Raw genomic sequence first — 21924 nt, forward strand, 5'->3', positions numbered from 1 at the left:
CGCCCACAGCTCCTTCTTTCAAGCACTGCCCTGGCTCCCGGCTCTCCGAGGCCTTCACTACCTGCCTTGACGCTTCTCCAGTTAGGGCATCACCACCCTCTTAGCCCCGCCCCGCCATCGGCTCCGTACTGGTTTAAGCGAATCCTCCTTCCCTCTCCTAGCCCCGCCTCTTCAGGCTCCCACCTCATTCCCTCCTCCCTGTCAGGCCCCGCCCTGAGCCCGCCTTCCTCTTCTCCCCGCCAAAGCTCTGGACCTTTCCAAAGCCCGGCTGAGCGGGTGGGGAGAGCACAGGCGCTGGGAGAGTCGGGCTGTGTCGGGGCGGGGCTGCGGACTCCACGTGCGAGTGTCATTCATTCCCTTCCCAGGAGACACAGGCGGGGAAAGGGAGGGTCCAGGGCCGGGGCCGGAGCGGCGGGCGGGGCCACGCTGAGGGAAACCTCTTTGGGCGCCCCCACCAGCGCGCGCCTCAGTGGTGCCGGCCGAAGGAAGGACTTGCAGCTGCGGGGCCAGCGCCACTGTCAGTGCGGCGGGGCGCGCGAGCGGTGCGGGCGCAGGGCGGGCTGAGGCGAGAGAAGCTGAGGGGGCGGTAGCGGCGGCGGCGGCGGCGGCGGCGACTCTCGTGCCTGTGCTCAGCCTCCTCACGCCGCCTTCCTTTCTCCCTCCCTCCCTTCCTCCCCCGAGTGCGGCGGCACCGCCTCCTTCCGCGCCGCGCGGCTTCCTCCAGGGCTCTCGGCGCGGGTGAGTGGGGGCCGCGGGCGTCTTCTCGGGGGTGCGGGAGGGGGATTCCTCGCTCCTTCTCGGTCGCCCTCCTCTTCTGGCCGGCCGCTCTCTATTTTTAGAAACTCTTTTTCCGACAATCCAGGGAGTCCCGAGAGCCCGAGGAACTCCAGGCCCCCTTTGCCCGCACCTCCCCCAGCCGGGGCCCGCCGCCCCGGGCCGCCCTCCCTCGCCCGCTCCCGGCCGCCCGGGCGTTCCCTGCCCGCCTCCTCCCCGCGGGCCGGGTCTGGGCCGGGAGTTGGCGGGGTGGGCCCGCGCCCGCTCGGAAGTTGGAGTCTTTTGTGCTCGCGCCCCGCCCCTCCCGGCGACGGGCGGAGGGAGAGGAGCCGAGGCCGCGCCGGAGAGGCCTTGGGCGGGTTCGGCCCTGGCTCTGGCCCTGGCCTCCTGCTTTTTCCGGCTTCCCTTCCCGGGCTGGGCGTGCGGGCTCCCGGAGGCGCAAAAAACTGGTCCTGCTTCGCTCCCCACGGGTCTGAGCGCCTCGGCACCCACCTCTGCTGGTTGCCTGTCTCGGGCTTGGAGGGGAACAACAACGGGCCCTCGACCTGGGGCCATGCAGCCCCCTCGAGGCCGAGCCACAGTTTGCCGCTCCGTGAAATAGGGGAAAAAATGAATCTCGCATCGCAGTTTGTTTTGGGGAATAGGGGGAACGGATATATGAGGGAAGTGTTTAATACCAACAGGTAACATTTAACGAGACTTGACCAGTGCCAGGCCCCTTGCCAGGCATAAATTTTACTTCATTTAAGGCCCACAAGTCTTTTGGGGTTGCCCCATTTTACAGAAGCAGAATTCAAAGTGTAGAGAACTTAAGTAGAAATAATTTGCTCCAAACTACCCAGTTAGTAGCTACGGAAGTGTAAGGCAATGGTGCTGATACCTGTTATTTATTTCCTGGTATGAGCTTGTGTAATCCCGTAGTGCAGAGGGGATTATGACTGGGTCAAACTATTAGAAGCATAACTGGGTTTTCCCCGAGTCCTGGGCCAGTGTCCTATACTATAAAAAATAGGCATGAAATCCCATTCTGGGACTACCAGAAACTCCGTGGGAAAGGTCAGGATGAATTTCTTGCTCGTGTTGCAGCTAGAAGTTGGTGGATACAGGAGATTCCAGACCTCAAGCATAACTGAAGTTGCTGGGGCTTCGCCTCAAGGAAGGCTTACATCTTTATAAATAATGAGGTCCGTCCTTTATTTTGTCGATGGTATGCTCCTTCACCATTGTCTTCCCTCCTCCCCCTAACCTTGCACATTCTCTATATAGCATTTAATGGATTTTAGTTGAGGGGAGCAGGGAGTGGAGGCTTAAGTCATCCGCTTCAACTCCTAGCCTTCAAGCAGGGTTTTATTTTCAGATAAGGCCCAGAGGGGTTAAAGTGAACTAAAATTAACTTTGGGAAGTGCTGAAGTTTTCCAGTATGTTTGATTCTGGGTGTTGGGAGTCTGAAAATCAGGCAGGAGAGTTCCGGGGCCAGGTCTGTAGGAGTCTTTTAGAAGAGAGTTTTATCCTGATGTTCCCATAGGTCCTTTGGAGTCTGATGGGTCGGCAGTGCTCTCCCTCAGAGGTTCTGAATTTAGGAGTCATGGTATGTAGGAGCTGGAGGCGTTCTCACAGACCATCTTGTCCAACTTTCTGATCTGCCTTTTCCCCCTTCCCTAGTGACTGAACCTTGGGAAGGGGAAGTAAGTTGTCTAAATTCACAGATGGCCTTAGTGACAGAATCAGAACTAGAATTCCCAGTCCAGTCATTTTTATTTATACTATACCGTGCCGCCTATGAGAGGGCTTGAAACCAGTAATCAGGCCTGAAGTAAATGGAAATCCCAAGGAAGTTGTGTAGTCCTAGCCACTCTCCATTGCTTCAGGTTGAACATTAAAAGGAGGCCAGGTTTTGTACACAGGTGTACCAGTTCTTATAAGTGGCTGCTTTTATTTTTATAGGACTTCTATGGTTTATAGCACTCTTCTGTAACCATTATCTGATTTATAATCCATTTCTGTGAGAGGATTCACAGAGCTTTGTTTATATCATCTTTTTAGTATAAGGAAATTGAGACTTGGCAAGATTAGGCCACTTGCCTTAAGTCACAGAGTTAACAAGTGATGGAGGCAGGACATGTCTCCTGGGCAGTGGATTTGATGTGGCATGATGAACTGAGCCACTCATCATGGCTGTCAGCTCACAGGGGATTATGAGCAAATGGCTGTGAAAGTGCTTTGTACTAGTAGTAATAACAGCTAATATTTGTTAAGCACTTACCATGTATCAGGCATTGTACTAAGGACTTTCTGTGGAGTATCTCATTTAGTTCTCAGAGTGATAGTATGAATTAGATACTATTATTATCCCTGTTCTACAGAAGAAGAAACAGGCTTAGAGTTACACGATTTGCTCAGGGCCATGTTAATTGCCAACTGGCAGAGCCAGGGTTCTAACTGCAGACAGTATAACTTCAAAGCTGGCACTCTTAGTACTTCCCTTAACCACAGGGTGCTCTGTAAATTCAAACTGATTATTAGTCCTCGTCTGCAGCATGTGGCACACAGCCCCAGAGAGCAGGTACCCAGGCCTGGTTGTACCTCTGGTTAAAATTCTTCCCTTTTTCCCCCACTTTGTGGACTGAAGCTCCTTATCACTAAAGCCTTTTTTTGGAGATATCTGCTGGCCTCTTTTGTGTCTTCAGAAGAGACCTCCTACCCTTGGAAGTACAGCCGGAATGTTCCTTAGAAGCAAGGATGACAAGACCATGTCTCACATACTTTGGACATGTTATCAGGAGGGACCAGTCCCTGGAGAAGGACATCATGCTTGGTAAAGTAAAAGATCAGTGAAAAAGAGGAGGACCCTCAACAAGATGGATTGACACAGTGGCTGCAGTATTAGGCTCAAGCATAACAATTGTGAGGATGGCACAGGATCAGGCAGTGTTTCATTCTGTTGTACATAGGGTCGCTATGAGTCGGAACCAACTCGGGGCACCTGACAGTAACAAGTTTTGAAGTAGAACCCAGATGACTCCCCACGCTCATCTTATTTGCACATGCCTTTCTGACTATCCAGGGTTTGGGCATATGGGGCTGCAGTGATCAAGAATAGCACTGCTATGACAGTGGCTTAGATAAAAACAACTCCCAGGACAATTAAGGGGATTACCTTTATGAAATGCACCCTTTCTGTGCCCCCCCCCCCTTTCTGTAGAGGCACATAGGAAGGATTAGCTTTTGAGTTTCTAGAGGATGTTTATGAATCTTCACTGCTTGCAGGTGTTTAAGATCCCATTAGATGATGCATTTAGCCTTTAAAATTTCATTGGGTTTGACCGTTTCCATGCCTGGGTATTTGTTAGTTGGGGGTTTTGTATGTTTGTGAAGAGTGGTTGAAATATTGTCTTGATCTCAATGGGGTTTGGGGTGGGAATGTTTCAGAGTTGGGTAACAGACACAGTTCTCATCATGTTGCTCTCCTCTAAAAGATCTAATAGCGCAACCTTGCCTACATATTAGGCAGACTCCTGAACGTGACCGATGAGGTCAGTGTGTTGAATTGTTTATTGGATAGAATCTTACCATTGAGTGGCCTTAAAGTCATTGAGACCAGCCACCTGGCCAACATTAGAATTGGCTACCTCTTGAGATTCTGTTTCCTTGGACACTTGTTAGGTTTACCATTCACTAAACAGTTACTAAGCATCTGCTATGTGCCAGGCATAGTACTAAGCTTGGGGACTTATTCCCAGACTTCCAGGGGTATGTAGGCTATTGGGGAAGACAGGTAAGGACATGGGCAATGTGAAAAATGTGACAGGGACAAGCCCTGTGTGAGCACAGAGAAATGGCATCTAACCCAGCCTTGGATGATCAGGGAAGGGTTCCTTGGAGGAGAAGATGGCTCAGACTAGACCTTGAAAAAAAATAGACATGAGCCAGTTAAAGGACCTACTCTTACCCTAAGTAAGGTGGCCTTTGTCCTTGACTCTGGAGAAATAACTTTTGGAGTAATTAGGATGCCTTAGTCTGGAACTTCAGGCCACACCTGAGAGTTTATGCTGACGACTCTTGAGGCTGGCCAGACCAACAAAGACCCACCTGGGAGGCCGGTATCAACTAGCGTTAAACCTGTTGCCATTGAGTTGATTCGGACTCATAGTGACAGTATGGGACAGAGTAGAACTGCCCCATAGGGTTTCCAAGGAACGGCTCTTGGATTCAAACTGCCAGCCTTTTGGTTAGCAGCTGTAGCTCTTAACCACTGTGCCACCAAGGCTCCAAGTATGGTATACTCCATGAATTCTGTGAGTTGTTCTGGTAAATTATTGAACCCAAAGGGGGCAGCAGGAGCCAGCAGGTCAGGAAATAAGGGTGTCATGTGGACTCCTGAGCCTGCAGCTGGTGTCTGCCTATTTAACAGTTTGAAGGATGGTGTCCTTTTAACTTGTGAGTTCTGACCTAGCTCTGGGTGGCTGGGGTCAGGGAGTGAGGCTGCAAATATGTAGAAATGAGAATGTGAGTACTGGATCAATCTCCACATTTTGGGATTGGATTCATGCTAATCTTTACCATGCAGCCAGGAAAAGAAGGTTGGGGGAGTCAGGGAGGAGCAGCAAGTTGAGAGATGGTGATGATATAATAGGTGAGATTTTTGGCCATTTGCTGTATCTACCTGGTGTTGGTCTAACCATCTTAAAAAAAAAAAAAAAAACTAACATATATTCATTCACTTTTTCCATAATTGCCCTCAGAGGTAGATAACATTATTATTCTCATTCTGTGGGTGAGGAAAGAGGTCCAGAGAGGATAAATAAAATTTTCAGATTCCTGGATGGTTGTTCAGGTTCCTGGAGGTGGGTGGGGTGTTGCCCTTCTTGAGGAGTTTGGACTTTATCCTGAGGTGAGGGGGCCATGATCCTACCTGCATTTTAGAAAAAGATATCTCTGGCTGCTGGTTTGGGAGTGGATTGGAGGGCTAGGGTGCCACAGGCAAAGACCAGATAAAAGGCTCTTGCAGTAATGCAGACAAGAGGTGATGCTGTTTCAAATGAAGGTAGTGGGTGTGGGTGGGTGGTGTGTGTGTATGTAGAAAGAAGATGGAATTGAGTGATGAGACAATCAAAAATTGTTGGTGTGGAGAGTCAGGAAGGAATCGAGGACATCTAGGTTTTTACCTTGTGCAATTATGTGGATAAAATGGGAACACAGGAGATGGAACACATAAAGGAAAAGGGAGAATAAGTTATTTCTCATGCAGAGTCTTCTTATATCTGCTTTCATTTACCTTGTAGTTACTGATCTTAGTTCTCCTTGTCAGATCTGGGGTGGGGAGGTATATATATGAGGGCATATGGCACAACAAATTTGGCAACTATCCCTGGCTAACCTGGGTGATGTAAACACTAGTTTTGGAAAGGAGGAAATATTAGACCCTAGATGTGCAGGCCTTGCACAGCCCCAAAGACAGCTTAAAGTTAAGCCAAGAAAAGCTTTTTTTTTTTTTCTTTCTCTAGGCAGTGTCCTTTGGTGCTACTCTCTGCATGGACCAGTGTGTTCCTCTCTAAGGCTAGGTCACTTCTCTGCTTACTCTCTGCTAGGCACAGGGAAGACATAGATGAGTAAAACATAACCTGAGGAGCTCACATTCCAGAAGGGCCACAGATTTCATTAATTAGATATAGTGATGGAGTGGGGAGATGGTGGGATGGGGCAGGGTAGGGTGGGACAGAATCAGGAGGTGTCAGGAAGAATTTTTATTAGGGACAGGAGTCAGGAGACCCTACTCTGTGCTCTAGTCTTTTAGTCAGGTAGCAGAGGTCCAGGCCATGGTTTATTCATTTGAATAGTGAAGGGAAATAATGACCAAGTGACCCCCTCAGGGTCCGTTCTAGCAATAACATTTTTTGATTCTAGATGATAATTTAAAGAATGTATCTCTAGGAGAGGTATTTTTTTTCTTTCTCTCTTTCCTTCCCTCCCTCCCTCTCTTTGTTGGTGGGGGGAATGGGGTGGAGATAGCAGGAGGGCTTCCACACGAGTGTCTGTGAAAACCTAGATTTATTCAATTTTAGCTTCATGTATAAAATGTATAACTGTGGCTCAGGCATATGCATTGGGAGTACTCCACTGACTAAAGTACAAATCTGGCCATCATCTCAACACGGCCAGTGCGTCTCCACTGGGGGAAACAGCATTCAGTGGGCTTTTGATGCTTGCAGATGCATGCTAGTTGTACTTACCTAGTACTCCCTGGGATCTTTGCCTTCCTAAGTGTAGAACAAAGGAGTTGGACTAGATAATTTTAAGTGATATTTGTACCTCTTAATAGTCTGTGAATCTGGCTTTATGGAAATGACTGAAGAATTCATCTCTGTAAGGAGAAAGGACTTTGTTAGAGCATTGAGAGTATCTCAGAGGATTAAATTCTTGGTTCACAGATACCTTTCAAGATATAAACAGATGGATATTGCTTTTTAGAGTGGACAGATTGTTGAAATATTACTTGTGAGATGAATTTATCAAATTGCTGAATTCCATTATAAAACTGGGAACTGTAGCCCCATGGGACAAACTTGAAGTCCAAGACCATGTAAAATTATATCTAAATATGTAGCAAATGGTTTAAGGTCATAGTAAAGGGAAAATAAAAATCACTAACGGAGTCTCACTAACTAGATACTAGATACTAAAACTGAAGAAATGCTAGACCAGAAACTTGCATTTCCTTGGAGCTTTAAACTTAGGAGAGGTAGATACCTCTACTGAGGTTATTTGGCCGTTGAAATGCCATCTTTAGAGACTGAATAGTTCTGTTTATTTGTCAAGATAAGAATCATTGTTGCTTTATTCCAAGTAAGTATTCTCTTTCAGAAGGCCAGGTTTAGAAGCTTAATATATTGGCCAGGTTTTTCTTTCATTCCAGAGGCATTTATTTGGTATTTAACTGTCTCCTGTTTGTTTTATTAAGAATTTCAGTAAGCTCAGTTCAAGGTACTGTTTGCGTGGTGTCTGTTGATACGTTTGTCCAGTTTCCTTTGTAATTCTTTGTGCTAGAGAAAGCAAGTCCAGCAGTGTATTTTAAAGGGTCATTTCCATAACTCATTATTTGTCTAGGTCTGGGTCTTCATTATGGAAGGTGTGAGCATGCTTAGTGAGAAGTCAAAACGTTGTTCTCTGCTTACATAGACCATTTGAAGGCTTTGGAGCTTTGTTCTTGCAGAGAGCTGTAAGATTTCCTTATACTGGCATTGAGAGAAGGTGCTGTCAATATAATAATGATGGCTGTGCCTGTATCAGTTGAACACAAGAATACCTTCTCTTTAAACCCTAAAGACTCACCCTAAATTGATTTTCGCACTAGTAATTAAGATCAACCCTTACTAAAATTAGGGTCTTAGGTAGCATTGCCATGCAAAGCAGGTTACCTAGCTGCTATAATATGATTGTACATCCTTGAAAGTTCAAGAACCTTCCATCCCTAAGCCCAACCATTCATTCTAGGAATTTTGAGTACCTTTTTCTCCCTTTGGAGAACATAAAAATAAGCTAGGTATGATTCCTACCCTCAGATTACTTTCAGCCTTGTGTGGGAGACAGATAAATAAAACATCTAGCTGCTTCCTGTTTCTGCTGTCCTGGCCCAGATATTTAGGATGAGGGTTCAGAGTGGATATAGCATAATTAATGACTCAATTAGTAGGCAGAGAGACCTGTTTGAATATTTGACTTCCAGTGTTGTTTAGATTTGTGTTTGGCCTTCCTTCCTTTTCTCCCTTTATTCTGCCTATTATCCAGATATTTACCTTCCTGTGGTAAAGTGTCCAATACCCTGTGGGTAAAGTCAGGGGCATCAGGGTAGGAGACAATATTGCCCTTCAGATTTGGATATCCAGATAATCTGCTTAGTGCCTTCGCTATTCTGCTCACGTCAGTTCTCTGGCTGCCTTCCAGAAAGATTTGATATTGTCTAGTGTTTTATTTAGGAATGAAGAAAACTTTCATATTGGATTATTATAAATTTTATTATACACCTACTCTTCATTCTCATTATCTGTTATTTTGCATTTATGGTAATAGAAAAAAATCAAGTGTCTTATATTTTATGCTTTAACGAGGAGCTGAGGGGAGGGGTCGCTATGAGTCGGAATCAACTGGACCGCACTGGGTTTGGTTTTGGTTTTGAGGTGAGGGGTGGGGAGAGGAGGAGGGCGAGGCTTGTGAGAGGGAGCCGTTGGGTCAGTTATGCTGGCAGCCTGCAGGAGGCAGGGGCGGCTGGGCTGCCAGGAGGCAGTGGGAGCTGGGGCCTTAGGAGTCTGTGGGGGCTCAGAAGTCTCTTTCCAAAGAGGCCTCTCTGACACATACAGCCGCCAACGGGCCACCGGGCCTCACCTGTGCACAGGCTTGGGCTGCCTGCTAAGGCCAGTCTTAGGGCCGCCGGAGGGAGAAGGTAGAGAGGCTTGGGGGCAGCTGTAGAGAGGCCTGGAGTACAACAGGATGGTCAACCCCTGCTGCTCTGGAGGTTGTGGGCAACCCCTTAGGCCCGCCCCTGCCACACCTTCACCCCACCCCTACCCCCACCCACGCAGGATCCGTGGTGGTGAGGAAGGTGGGCCCTCTGCCCCACGTGCATCCCAAGAAGCCCCGAGGGGCGGGGAACAGAGGGTGCAGCCTCTACGCTGGCATAATGTGAATTTTTGTTTAAACGATGGCGTCTTTGGAACCTAACCATGTCGATAAGTGATAAGTGGGTGTGCTGTTTTGAAATATGAACAGTCTCGATTTTGCTTTCAAGTAGAATTATTTGAGGTGTGGTTTCTGGCATTTGATCAGTTTGAGACTTAATGTGATTAAATTGTGGTTCTTGAAGCCCATTGCCATTGCTTCTGCTAGCCTTTTTTTTTTTTAATTCTTCATTGTGCTTAGGTCAGAGTTTACAGAGCAAATTAGTTTCCCATTGCAGGGAAATTAGTTTTCCACAGAGGGGACTAGAAGAGGAAGTATGCCTCTGTCAGTCCTTGAAGGTAGGGGGACAGTATTGAAATAAATTGACTAGACTGTGTGGAGCCCTCCTTGCTGTGAGGGATACAAAAGTATAAAGCACACTTGCCTTCAGGGAGCATACAGTCTCTTTGGGGAAACATAATAAAATCATGAAGATGTAGCTAATACGGCAGCTGGGTATAGAGAGCTTGACTTAGAAGACTGAGGTCTACTTTTGTTTATTGGCACTTATAAGGCCAAGTAAACTGGGGTAAGGGTATTTCCCTCTCTGATCCCATTTTTCTCTTCCATAAAATGGGGTTAATACTCTGTATCTTGCCCTCCTTACAATGTTATTGTGAGGAACAAATTAGATAATATTACTAAAAGTATATTGTAAAGCCAGGTGGTGCAGCCCATATGTGAAAAATCCTTGAGTAATTTTTCAGAGGTGATAGATAAGTGGAAGAGTTTTCCATAGGAGAGGAGAGATCTCTTTGGGCTGGAGTGATCAGGTAAGCCTCCAGGGAAGAGGGGTTGGTTTTAGCCTCTAGGATTGGGAGAAAGAATAATGGAGGCATTTAGACAGGGACAATGGTGGAACAAAAGACTGTGGGCTAAGCTGTTTAGGAGAAATAGTAAGTGAGTGTTCCCCCACCTCACACTCGAGTTCTAGGGTAGGTGTATATTTGGCTTTAGTAGTTACTGCCAGACAGTTTTCAAAGGTATACCAGTTTGTACTCACACCAGTGGCATCTGAGAGAATTCCCCTTGCTTCCCTTCTCAACACTTAACATTTCCCTCCTCCTCGCTTTCTTTTTACTTTTTGCTTGTGTTTTTTGCTTTGAGCCGTTCTGGTTGGTATGTAGTTATAGATAGGGATTTAAAGAACCATACATACGAACTCTCAGGTAGCAAATAACGTGACATAAAGGGGTGAAGTGATTTGGGAATTCAGAGAAGGGGGAGAGGTTGTTTCCTTTGAGTGAGTGAATGTGTGTGTAGGGGGTGTGGTGTCTAGGGAACATTTATGGAGGAGTTAGCTTTGGAGCTGGGAGCTGTAGGATAAGGATGGTGACCATACATTGTCCAGGACCATCCTGATTCTAATATTCTGTCTTGATTGTGCTTACAAAATACAAAATGATAGTATTTCCATGTCTGGACTGTATCTCCTAAAAAATAGACTACCCCAGAGCAACAGCCGGATATCTTAGTTGTGTGCTTCCTTCTCTCCTACCCCTTCGTTTTCCAGAAAGTATGATCACAGGAAACTTAGACTGCAGAGATGGAGAAAAGACATTCTGTGCAATGGAAACAACTTGAGCAGAGATACAGATCAGTAATCAGACCAAGTGGCACCCATATTCCTGCTAATGAGCACAGTGGGGAGGAGTTGTCCCATACTTTGGGGGGCTGGATGATGCCTTCTTATAGCCTCCTGGAGCACATGAAAAAAGCCATACTTTTCCCAAGCCAGCCTCTTCTTAAACTGGATAGAAGGTTGAGAGTGACTTCCTTGCCTATAATTACATCATTTCAGGGAAGAAAATTAATCCAACAAATAGTCATACTTGAAGTGTGCTGAGTTTGTCTTCTCTTAAAATGGAGGGTGGGGTGGGATATGCCAAATCCTAAAGAGATGTAGTCTCTCAGCTCATCTATTACTTGTATATTTGCTCAGGAAAAATTTGCCAGTTTGTCTGCTTTTATCCTGCCAGTGGACCCTAGCCGGGTGTTTATTTTCTGTAGTTTTAACAAATCACTTTGAAGGCTGGCATGAACATTGATCATGTCTTAGAGCCTGTTCTCTTTGTTCTGTCAGCAAATATTAGAAAATGTACCTTAAATTACCTGTTTGGGGGAAATAAGTGGCTCTGTCTGCTCCCAGAGAGCAGCACTTTCATATTAAACATTAGTCAGTTGCCGATCCTATGTCAGGGCCTGGGGTTTAGGGACTGGGAATGTTTGAGCTGCCACTGGGGACATTGACCAGAGGGTGTCTAGGTCCTGTGTTGAGGAGACTAGTCAAGTGTGTGATGAAAAATCTGACCTGGGTTGTAGACTTAGCTATGCCTTTCATATTGCTGTTTCGAGATACTATATTCAGTATCTTTTTAAAAAAATTTTTATTGTGCTTTAAGTTTACGAACCAAGTCAGTCTCTCATACAAAAACTTATATGCACTTGCTATATATTCCTAGTTGCTCTCCCCCTAATGAGACAGCACACTCCTTCCCTCTCTATTTTCATGTCCATTTGGCCAGCTTCTGACCCCCTCTGCTCTCTCATCTCCTCTCAAGGCAGTAGCTGCGCACACAGTCTCATGTGCCTACTTGATCCAAGAAGCTCACTTATCACCAGTATCATTTTCTATCCCATAGTCCAGTCCAATCCCTGTCTGAAGAGTTGGCTTTGGGAATGGTTCCTGTCCTGGGCTAAACAGAAGGTCTGGGGACCATGACCTCTGGGGTCCTTCTAGTCTCAGTCAGACCATTAAGTCTGGCCTTTTTATGAGAACTTGAGGTCTGTATCTAACTGCTCTCCTGCTCCCTCAGGGGTTCTCTGTTGTGTTCTCTATCAGAGCAGTCATTGATGGTAGCTGGGCACCATTTAGTTCTTTTGATCTCAGGCTGATGCAGTCTCTCCTTTATGTGGCCCTTTCTGTCTCTTGAGCTCATAATTACCTTGTGTCTTTGGTGTTCTTCATTCTCCTTTGCTCCAGGTGGGTTGAGACCAATTGATGCATCTTAGATGGCCGCTTGCTGGCATTTAAGGCCCCAGATGCCATTCTCCAAAGCGGGATGCAGAATGTTTTTTTTTTCTTAAATAATTTTTATTGAGCCTTAAGAATGTTTTCTTAATAGATTTTATTATGCCAATTGAGTCAGATGTCCCATGAAACCATGGTCCCCAAACCCCCACCCCTGCTACGCTGGCCTTTGAAGTGTTCAGTTTATTCAGGAATCTTCTTTGCTTTTGGTTTAATCCCATTGTGCTGACCTCTCCTGTATTGTGTGTTGTCTTTCCCTTCACCTAAAGTAGTTCTTATCTACTATCTATTTAGTGAAAACACATCTCCCACCATCCCTCCCCACCCTCGTAACCATCAAAGAATATTTTCTTCTCTATTTAAATTGTTTGTTGAGTTCTTATGATAGTGGTCTCATACAATATTTGCACTTCTGCAACTGACAAATTTCACTCAGCATAATGCCTTCTAGATTCTTCCATGTTATGAAATGTTTCATGGATTCATCATTGTTCTTTATTGATGCATAGTATTCCATTGTGCGAATATACCATAATTTATTTATCCATTCATCCGTTGATGGGCACCTTGGTTGCTTCCATCTTTTTGCTATTATAAACAGTGCTGCAGTGAACATGGGTGTGCGTATATCTGTTCGTGTAAAGGCTCTTATTTCTCTAGGATATATTCCAAGGAGTGGGATTGCTGGATTGTATGGTAGTTCTATTTCTAGCTTTTTAAGGAAGCTCCAAATCGATTTCCAAAGTGGTTGTACCATTTTACATTCCCACCAGCAGTGTATAAGTGTTCCAATCTCTCCACAGCCTGCCCAACATTTATTATTTTGTGTTTTTTGGATTAATGCCAGCCTTGCTGGAGTGAGATAGAATCTCATTGTAGTTTTGATTTGCATTTCTCTAAAGGCTAATGATTGTGAGCATTTCCTCATGCATCTGTGAGCTACCGGAATGTCTTCTTTAGTAAAGTGCCTGTTCATATCCTTTGCCCATTTTTAATTGGGTTGTTTGTCTTTTTGTAGTTGAGTTTTTATAGTATCATGTAGATTTTAGAGTTCAGGCGCTGATCAGAAATGTCATAGCTAAAAACTTTTTCCCAGTCTGTAGTCATATTCAGTATCTTGTGTTCATACTGACAGAGCTAATATTTAGTAAGGTTGCATGTGCTGAGACCTTTGTATACATAACCTTATTTAATTCTCACTTCAGTTTTGTTTTTCAGCCCTAGGAAGTAGGTTCTGTTGATCCCCATCATTCAGATAGGAAACTGAAAGGTAGGGAGCTTTAAGAAATAGGCCCCTGGTGACAGTGCTAGTAAATGGAGTTGCCAGGATGTGACCCTGCCAGTTTTTCTTTATTTTTAACATGGAAAATGCCAAACATACGGAAGTAGACAGAGTAGGTTAATGAAGTATAATATATCTGTCTCTCAACTTCTTCAGTTATCAGTTCATGGCCAATTTTATTTCGTTTATATCCCTACCTACTTCTCCGCATTCTGTGTTTTGAAGAAAATCTCAGCTATCATATTTTGTCCTTAAATATTTCCCTATGTATCTCTAAAAGATCACTTTAAAAAACACAATCACAATACCATTATCAAACCTTAGAAAATTTAACAATTCCTTAATATCATCAAAGTCCAGATAGTGTTCAAATTTCCAACTATCTCATAAATGCCATAATTTTATTTTTAGTTTGATTAAGGATTCATGTAAGGTCCACACATGTATTTGGTTGTTATATTTTTAGAATCTCTTTTAATCTATAAGTTCCCTTTTTATTGTTTTCCTTGCAGTTTATTTGTTGAAGAAACTGGGTTGTTTTTTCCATGGAGTTTTCTGTGCTCTGGGTTTTGCTGATTGCATCCCTGTGGTGTTTAATATGTTACTCTGTCCTCTGTATTTTCTGTAAATTAGTGATTGTATTTAGAGGACGGCATCGCCAAATCCTCATGGCAAACCTACAAAAATAGGTGTTATTCCTATTTTGCAGATAAGAAATACTGAGAAAGGTTGGGTGACTTACTTAAGGCCGCGTAGCAAGCCTGGATTTGAACACAGATCTACTTGCCTCCAAAGCCTTTGCTATTTCCATTTCATCACTAACGTGGTCTGTGAGCTTAGGCAAATCATTTTAAGTTCCCTGGGCTTTAGTTTCTTTGATATGTGCACTGAGACCTTTTACAGGACTAGTACCCTGTGCATCTGTGACCATTTGAGTGCCTGCCTTGTGCTGGCATAGTACTAGGTGCTGTGGGTGATACTCATGAGTAGGATTGTCTTCAAGGAACATGTACTTAGACAGGGATGGTAAAGCCATACTCTCTTTCAGACACAGAGCCTGAGTGGGCCTGTGGGATCCTTAATCCCTCAGAAGAGCTGCCTAAGTAAGAGCCTCCCTTGCATCCTGTCTTACCCTCTTCCATGCCATGCCACTCACTGCTGTGAGAAGCCTTTTCCTAAAACCCATTTTTGTTGTGTTTCCCTGCTCATAAATCTAGTGTGGGAGACCTGGTAAATAAGAAACAAACTTTTTCCAGCAATAAACCTTCCCTCCTTGGATTGAGTTACTATTTCAAGGGCAGCTAGTCTTTTTCCCTTCTATTTGGCAAAGGTGTTAATGCTTTTATGGAAATATGAGGTCTTCTGGAGATGATAGGATAATGATGGAGTGAAGCATGGGGAATGCCAGCCTGATTTAGGGGAGCATTGTACTGTTCACTCCCAAGGATATGTAACTATAATGGGGCAATTTTGCTCTTTAAGAGAAAAGGAACTTTTAGTCGTGACATCCAGGGGGAAGAGTTTTTAAAGGTACTCTTTTTTGGGGAACCAAGCTGAGTCAGGCCATTAAAATAAGGGGTCTATGGGAGTGAGGTCAAGCTGAGTAGTAGTTTAGGACTGTATTAGATGTGAGTGGCAGACAGGCAGCATGGAGTCTAGACAACTACCATAGGTAATAAACTGCTAAACAACTACTACCAGGAGTCCAGACAGACAACTACTATAAGTAGTAAAATCAAGAGCAGTAAGGTTCAGAGCATTTGTACCCCTAGAGTTCCTTGCACATCATAGATATTTTATATCTGCTTTGATTCTTTCATTTAAAAAATATATTTGAAAGTGAATCAAGCCTGAAAAGAAGACTGGAATCATGGGTTCTAAAGCTCGGGATCCTAGTGACCTAGAACCCTAGATAGACCCTTGGAAGAGCAGTTCCTTTGATAAACGTGAGGAGTCCCCTCAAGGACTCCTTTCTGTTATAGATTTGTTTAGAGATCAAAGGTTGCAAACTGGCAGCCGTTCGTCCAGCCTGTGTACGTATTTTGTGGGACCTTCAGTGTTTTTACTTTGAGTTGGACCCTAGCCTGGAGAGATTGGGGTAGCCTTACAGTGGAGATACTGTGTGTGAGATCAGAGGCCCTGGTGTGTGGGCTGTGAGGGTGACTGGTTTCACCTAAGAGGGAGGAGGATTTTGAGGAAGTACCAGGGGCGGGAGTAAGACCCAGCTTTTCTGCAGAAGACTTCACTCCTACCAGAGGCTTCCTATATTATGGGTCCTTGTGCACTGGCCTGTCCACATTAAGAAGATTTTAGGCTCACTTTTTGATCAAAAGGACACAGCTCTCATCTTTGGGTAACCCTTCAGAGCATCATTCCCGGTTGGCAGAAGTCGCGAGTTTACAGCATCGTGGTCCTTCATTTCTCTCCTTCATTCTGCTTACTTCTTCCCTTTGGCTGGCTCCTTTAGACAGAGCAAGTTCATTCCCAAGTTTGTCAAAGCCCATACCATTTCCTGTCATCTCTCTGATACCAAAGGCCAGTGCCGGTTGCCATTTATCAGGCTCGCACTTTTTATGTTGGATCACTTGGTCAGCTGAACTCAGTTTTGCTAACTAATTGGCTCCTATGGGCCAACCCAGCTCTAAATGGCACTTTCTTAATATCCTGTGGACCAACCCAGCTCTAAATGGCACTCCCTACTTATAGCTCTTAGTTCCTCTGGGACTAGGTGAATTATTTTACATTCTACTAGATTTACTTTTGGTGCCCCTGTTAGCTAGTATCCTGGCCTGTCTTAGGACTTCACAAAGACAGCAAACTAGTCAAGACTCAGTCGACCTTGTCCTTGTCAAATGAGCATTTTCTGCAGTCCACAATACTTACAGACCAGGGAGATGTGGCTCTAATGTCTCATGAAAGAAACCACATCTAACTCAAGCCAAAATTGTTTTACTTATGAGTTAGTACCTGATTTTTTCCCCCCTAGCTGCAATGAGCAGCGGCTCCTCTGTGTTGAAAGTAGGTGGCTTTCTGAGGAAGCAGCTGTCCTTACTGCCTGTTACCTTTGGCATCTTGTAATTACTGTAACATCATCATCGAATATGTGGAGCACCATGGTAATTTCCATGACAACTGATCGTGATTTTCCAGATTAAGAGAGGAAGCTATTAAGCGTTAGGAAATAGAAAAGGGTGTTGGGCCAAGTTCTTGTTATGCTAGTAGAAATTTTGAATCTGGAAACTTTTCAGCAGCAACTGCCTAATTAAACCTCTTCCTTTCACAGATGAGGAAACATATTCAGAGAGATTAAGCAATTTGCCTAAGGTGTTACTACTAAGTTGTTTGTGCAATAAACTCTAGATCCTCAGTTTAGTGTTTCTTTATGCCCCTAATCTGCATAGCTAAGGAACACTGCTGGTGAAGTAGTTAAGCGCTTGGCTGCTGCTAACAGAAATATTGGCGTTTAAACTCACCGGCCGCTGCACAGGAGAAAGATGTGGCAGTCTGCTTCCCTAAAAAATTACTACCTTGGAAACCCTATGGGGCACTTCTCCTGTGTAGGATTGTTGTGAGTCGAAATTGACTCGACGGCGACAGGTTTGAATTTGGGTTCTGTGTGGCTTTTCGTTATGTTCCACTGGTCCATGAGTTCCATGAAGCCGGAAACCATGGGTCCTTGGGTGACACAGATGATTTGTGCTCGACTCCTAATTGAAAGGTTGATGGTTTGAGCCCATCCAGCAGTACCATGGAATAAAGGCCTGGTGATCTGCTTCCATAAAGATTATAACCAAGAAAACCCTATGGACCTCAGTTCTATTCTGTAATACATGGGGTTGCCATGAGTCAGAATTGACTTGACGGCATTGGGTTTGGTTTTTGGTTTGGTTACTGTTATGGACTGAATTATGTCCTACAAAAATACCTGCTGTAAATCCTAGCCCCTATATCTGTGTTTATAATCGGATTTGGGAATGGGCTTTCTTTATTATGTTGAGACTGGATTAGTGTAGGATGTGTTTTAAGTAAATTTCTTTTGAGATATAGGAGAGATTAAACAAGCAAGTCAACAAGTAGGGATGGGAGAGGATAGATGTCACGCCACATGAAGATCACCAAGGAACCAGAGAATAGAAGCTGAAGAGACAAGGACCTTTCCCTAGAGCCAACAGCCTTTCCCTAGAGCTGGCACCCTGAATTTGGACTTCTGACCTCCCAAACAGCGAGAAAATAAATTTCTGTTTGTTAAAGCCACCCACTTGTGGTATTTCTATTACAGCAGCACTTGATAACTAAGACAGTTACCATAGGACCAAAGTATTTTTTGAATGAATGAATAAACCATGTTGGAGTTTTTCAAACTGGGATGGATAGCTGAATATTAGATGACACATAAAATAACAGGATACAGCTAATATATCTTTTTTTTTATTAACTTTTGTTGAGCTTCAAGTGAACGTTTACAAATCAAGTCAAACTGTCACATATAAGTTTATATACACCTTACTCTGTACTCCCACTTGCTCTCCCCCTAATGAGTCAGCCCTTCCAGTCTCTCCTTTCGTGATAATTTTGCCAGCTTCCAACTCTCTCTATCCTCCCATCTGCCCTCCAGACAGGAGATGCCAACACAGTCTCAAGTGTCCACCTGATACAGATAGCTCACTCTTCATCAGCATCTCTCTCCTACCCACTGTCCAGTCCCTTCCATGGCTGATGAGTTGTCTTCGGGGATGGTTCCTGTCCTGTGCCAACATAAGGTTTGGGGACCATGACTGCCGGGATTCCTCTAGTCTCAGTCAAACCATTAAGTATGGTCTTTTTGTGAGAATTTGGGGTCTGCATCCCACTGATCTCCTGCTCCCTCAGGGGTTCTCTGTTGTGCTCCCTGTCAGGGCAGTCATCGGTTGTGGTCAGGCACCAACTAGTTCTTCTGGTCTCAGGATGGTGTAGGTCTCTGGTTCATGTGGCCCTTTCTGTCTCTTGGGCTCTTAGTTATCGTGTGACCTTGGTGTTCTTCATTCTCCTTTGATCCAGGTGGGTTGAGACCAATTGATGCAACTTAGATGGCCGCTTGATAGCATTTAAGACCCAAGACGCCACATTTCAAAGTGGGATGCAGAATGTTTCCATAATAGAATTATTTTGCCATAATATATCTTTCTGAAGTGTCAATTTACTTAGACTTTTTTTGGGAGTGGGGATTTGTTTCAGTATATAGCTAGTAATTTTAAAGTTTACTTTTATATTAAATCATATGGAATGATTGGTAATTAGCATGATTTTTTTTTTTTAGATGAGAAAACCTCAAATTCTGCAGGCACTTTGACCTCCACCCTAGAGGTTTCTGGCTAATGTTGTCAGATCTCTGACATCTTTAAGAGAAGCTAGAAGTCTGTCTTTTTTTAAGTATGAGATCTGATTTTAAACATTGGCAGCTAACCTTTTTTTTTTTTTTTAATGTGTGGATCAAACAAAACACATCCTTGGGCCTGAGCACCTGTTTGTGACCTGTGAGATAAAAATACGGATCTGGGCAGGAACTAGGTGGTTGTGTCAGGTATGGTTGTGTCAGGTATGGCTGCCATTCTGGGCCTGGCTCCTTCTCGGCTTCAAACTGGCTATAGCTATGAGTGGAAAAAATGAAGTTAAGAGACTTGATATTAGGACAAATTCTTATATTAAACCTCGCCCTCTGTGGGAGGCTTCTGTAAACTTACAGACTGTCACAACCTTTAGTGATTGTCACATTCACACTCCTCATTTTGCAGATGAAACTAAGGTCCAGAGAAGGGACCAAAGCTTTCCTCTAGGACCTGATAAGCACCAGTCAGAGAGCCCTGGGCAGGTCCCACTTCAAAACACCAGACCTTTGTTTTGTGCTCTTGCCTCAGAGGCACCGGGCAAGGGGTTTCTGTCATACTTGGGGAAGGTTGTAGTTCTGGGCTAACTCCATTTCTTGTCATAGCCCTGTCATCCTGAGGAAGGAAAGGGTTGAAATGGCAGTTGGTAATATATTCAGCCTCGTCTTTGTGTAAAGGGTCTATTTCTGTCACTAGCATTAGATTGACCTTATTTTTTTTACCTAGAAAGATGTAGAGGATAGCTCAGCAACAAGGAGCCTCAGTGCTGAGATAGATCTGTCCCTTCTTGTGCCTTCTCTTCCTCTGCTCTAGCTCCTTTCTTCTTGAGTCCTACTGCCTCCCTTTTGCAGCCTCTTCCACCCTATCTCTCTTTATCTTTTTGTTTTTCTCTGACTGTTGCTCTTCTCCTTGGGAAGTACTTGTAATACCACTGCAGTAAGCAGAGCCTTCCATGGTTTTTGAGAGGACTTGCTCTCAAATAGGGTACCTAAATAGATGAGATTGGATCTGTTTAAACTATCCCCTCTTTTTCATCTCCCCAAGTTTTACAACTAAAATCTAAGCTTTGGGTTTGGCTACAAGGCTTCTATAATCTGGTGCCATCTCACTTTTGCCTCCTTATTGTCAGCAGCACAGTATGTAACACCCACTGTCAGCCTGTGCTCCTGCTTATAAACGTGCCCGCCTCTATCATGACTTTGTTTTGACTGTTCCCTCTGAGTAGAAAGCCCTCTCACCTCCTTATACCTTTACCTGGCAGACGTCTATTCATTTTTTCATAGAGTTCAAATGCCACCTTCTCAGTGACGTTTTCCCTGATTACTTCACAAGGAGAATTAATTTTGATCCTCTCTGCAATTTGTTTCTACTCTTGTAGTTATACTCTGGTGCTGTATCACACCAAACTGCTCCCGGTTGTATTTCCTTCACGAGAACAAGGCCTTATGGGTCAGGGACGGTGTTCTACTTATCTGTGCTTCCCTTATATCTCTGTACAGGCCTGGCACAATAGTGCTTGCAGATTGCATGACAGAAATGTATGTGTACTGATACCTGCAGTGTAAAGTGGAATGTTAAGTGCTACAAGTGAAATACAGCAAAGTGCTCTGGAAGTTTATGAGAGTTTTTGAGAGATTAACTGGGAGAAATTTTGTATGCTTTTAGGAGTTGGTAGAATTTGAATATGTTTTGGAGATTTAGAAGTTCAGTTGGCAAGGATGGTGGGAAAAACATTCTAGATGGAGGAAATGGTTGGAGTAAAAGCAGTGAGAGGAAGAACAGAGGTCAGGCCCCACCAGCTAATCTACCACCCCCTCATCCAGAATTCCTGCTAGAATATGTGTTAAACCCTCTGGGTCAGCCAAAAGGAAGTTCTTTCCTTTCCTTTCTCCTGTCTTTTCTACCTTTTCCCCCTGTTCGTTCCTTCCTTTCTATCTCTTGTGATTCTTGCTTTTTATTTTTAGTTTCTTTATATATATATATATATATATATATATTTTTTTTTATATTAGTCTTTTCCTTTTCCTTCATCTTCCCATATCTCCACTTTTTTTAATTTTTATCTTTATCCACTTTCCGACTGTCTTCTTTCCTGGTCTTTTCCTCAGGTAACCTAGGCCTTTGGGTCGAGATGGGAATCAGCTGCACAATGTTTAACTCCAAATAACACCCCATTTTTTTTTTTTTTTGTGAAGCTGAGAAGTAATCGTGGCATAATTGCCTCTCATCTATCTCTTATGTTTTATCGGCATTGACTTTTTTTTAACCTCCCACGATGCTGGGGGTGTCGTTATCATTTTATTTTTTTCTAGTAGTTGTCAAAGTGTCAATTTTAATGAGGAATTTCTGCAGATAGGCTTGCCCTTGAGTGGTATGAGCCTTCAGGCAAAGCCAGGGCTGGATGAGTCAGAAATGCTCATGGATCTGTTGTCTTCTCGTGCATACAGGTCTACAGGCCACACAGACACACTCCTTCCCATCCCTACAGGCTCCTATGCTTTGCAACATACACATATATACACAATCGAGTCACAAAGGCACACACATTTCTTCTCTTCCACACACATCCATACTGTCTCCTTTATACTTTCAGGTCATCTCTCCCCCCCTTCTCTCATATACATACATGCAGGTGTTCTCTTCACAAAGGAAAGCATATCTTACTCTCTGACACCGCCCCCCACTGTCTTCTGCCCAGAATCGTGCATGCCACAGAAGTATCAGACACCACACCATCCACTCCCTTATGTATACATACAAGT

The 21924-nt window shown here is 44.3% G+C and overlaps 1 protein-coding gene across 10 annotated transcripts in view; it reads left to right on the top strand.

Moving 5' to 3' along the window:
- Positions 1 to 563: 563 nt before the first annotated feature.
- The window catches only part of RALY (RALY heterogeneous nuclear ribonucleoprotein), a 136436-nt gene continuing 115075 nt past the window's right edge, over positions 564 to 21924 (top strand). For 5 of the 10 annotated variants that reach the window (XR_010319246.1, XR_010319245.1, XM_064275992.1 and 2 more), the window contains exon 1: positions 564 to 738. The gene's annotated coding sequence lies outside the window, so the exon portion shown is untranslated. The remainder of the gene's footprint in view (positions 739 to 21924) is intronic. The other 5 variants (XM_064275991.1, XM_064275990.1, XM_064275989.1 and 2 more) reach the window with 2 other exon arrangements.

Source organism: Loxodonta africana, chromosome 24 (assembly GCF_030014295.1).
Source record: "Loxodonta africana isolate mLoxAfr1 chromosome 24, mLoxAfr1.hap2, whole genome shotgun sequence".
NCBI classification, from domain to species: domain Eukaryota; kingdom Metazoa; phylum Chordata; class Mammalia; order Proboscidea; family Elephantidae; genus Loxodonta; species Loxodonta africana.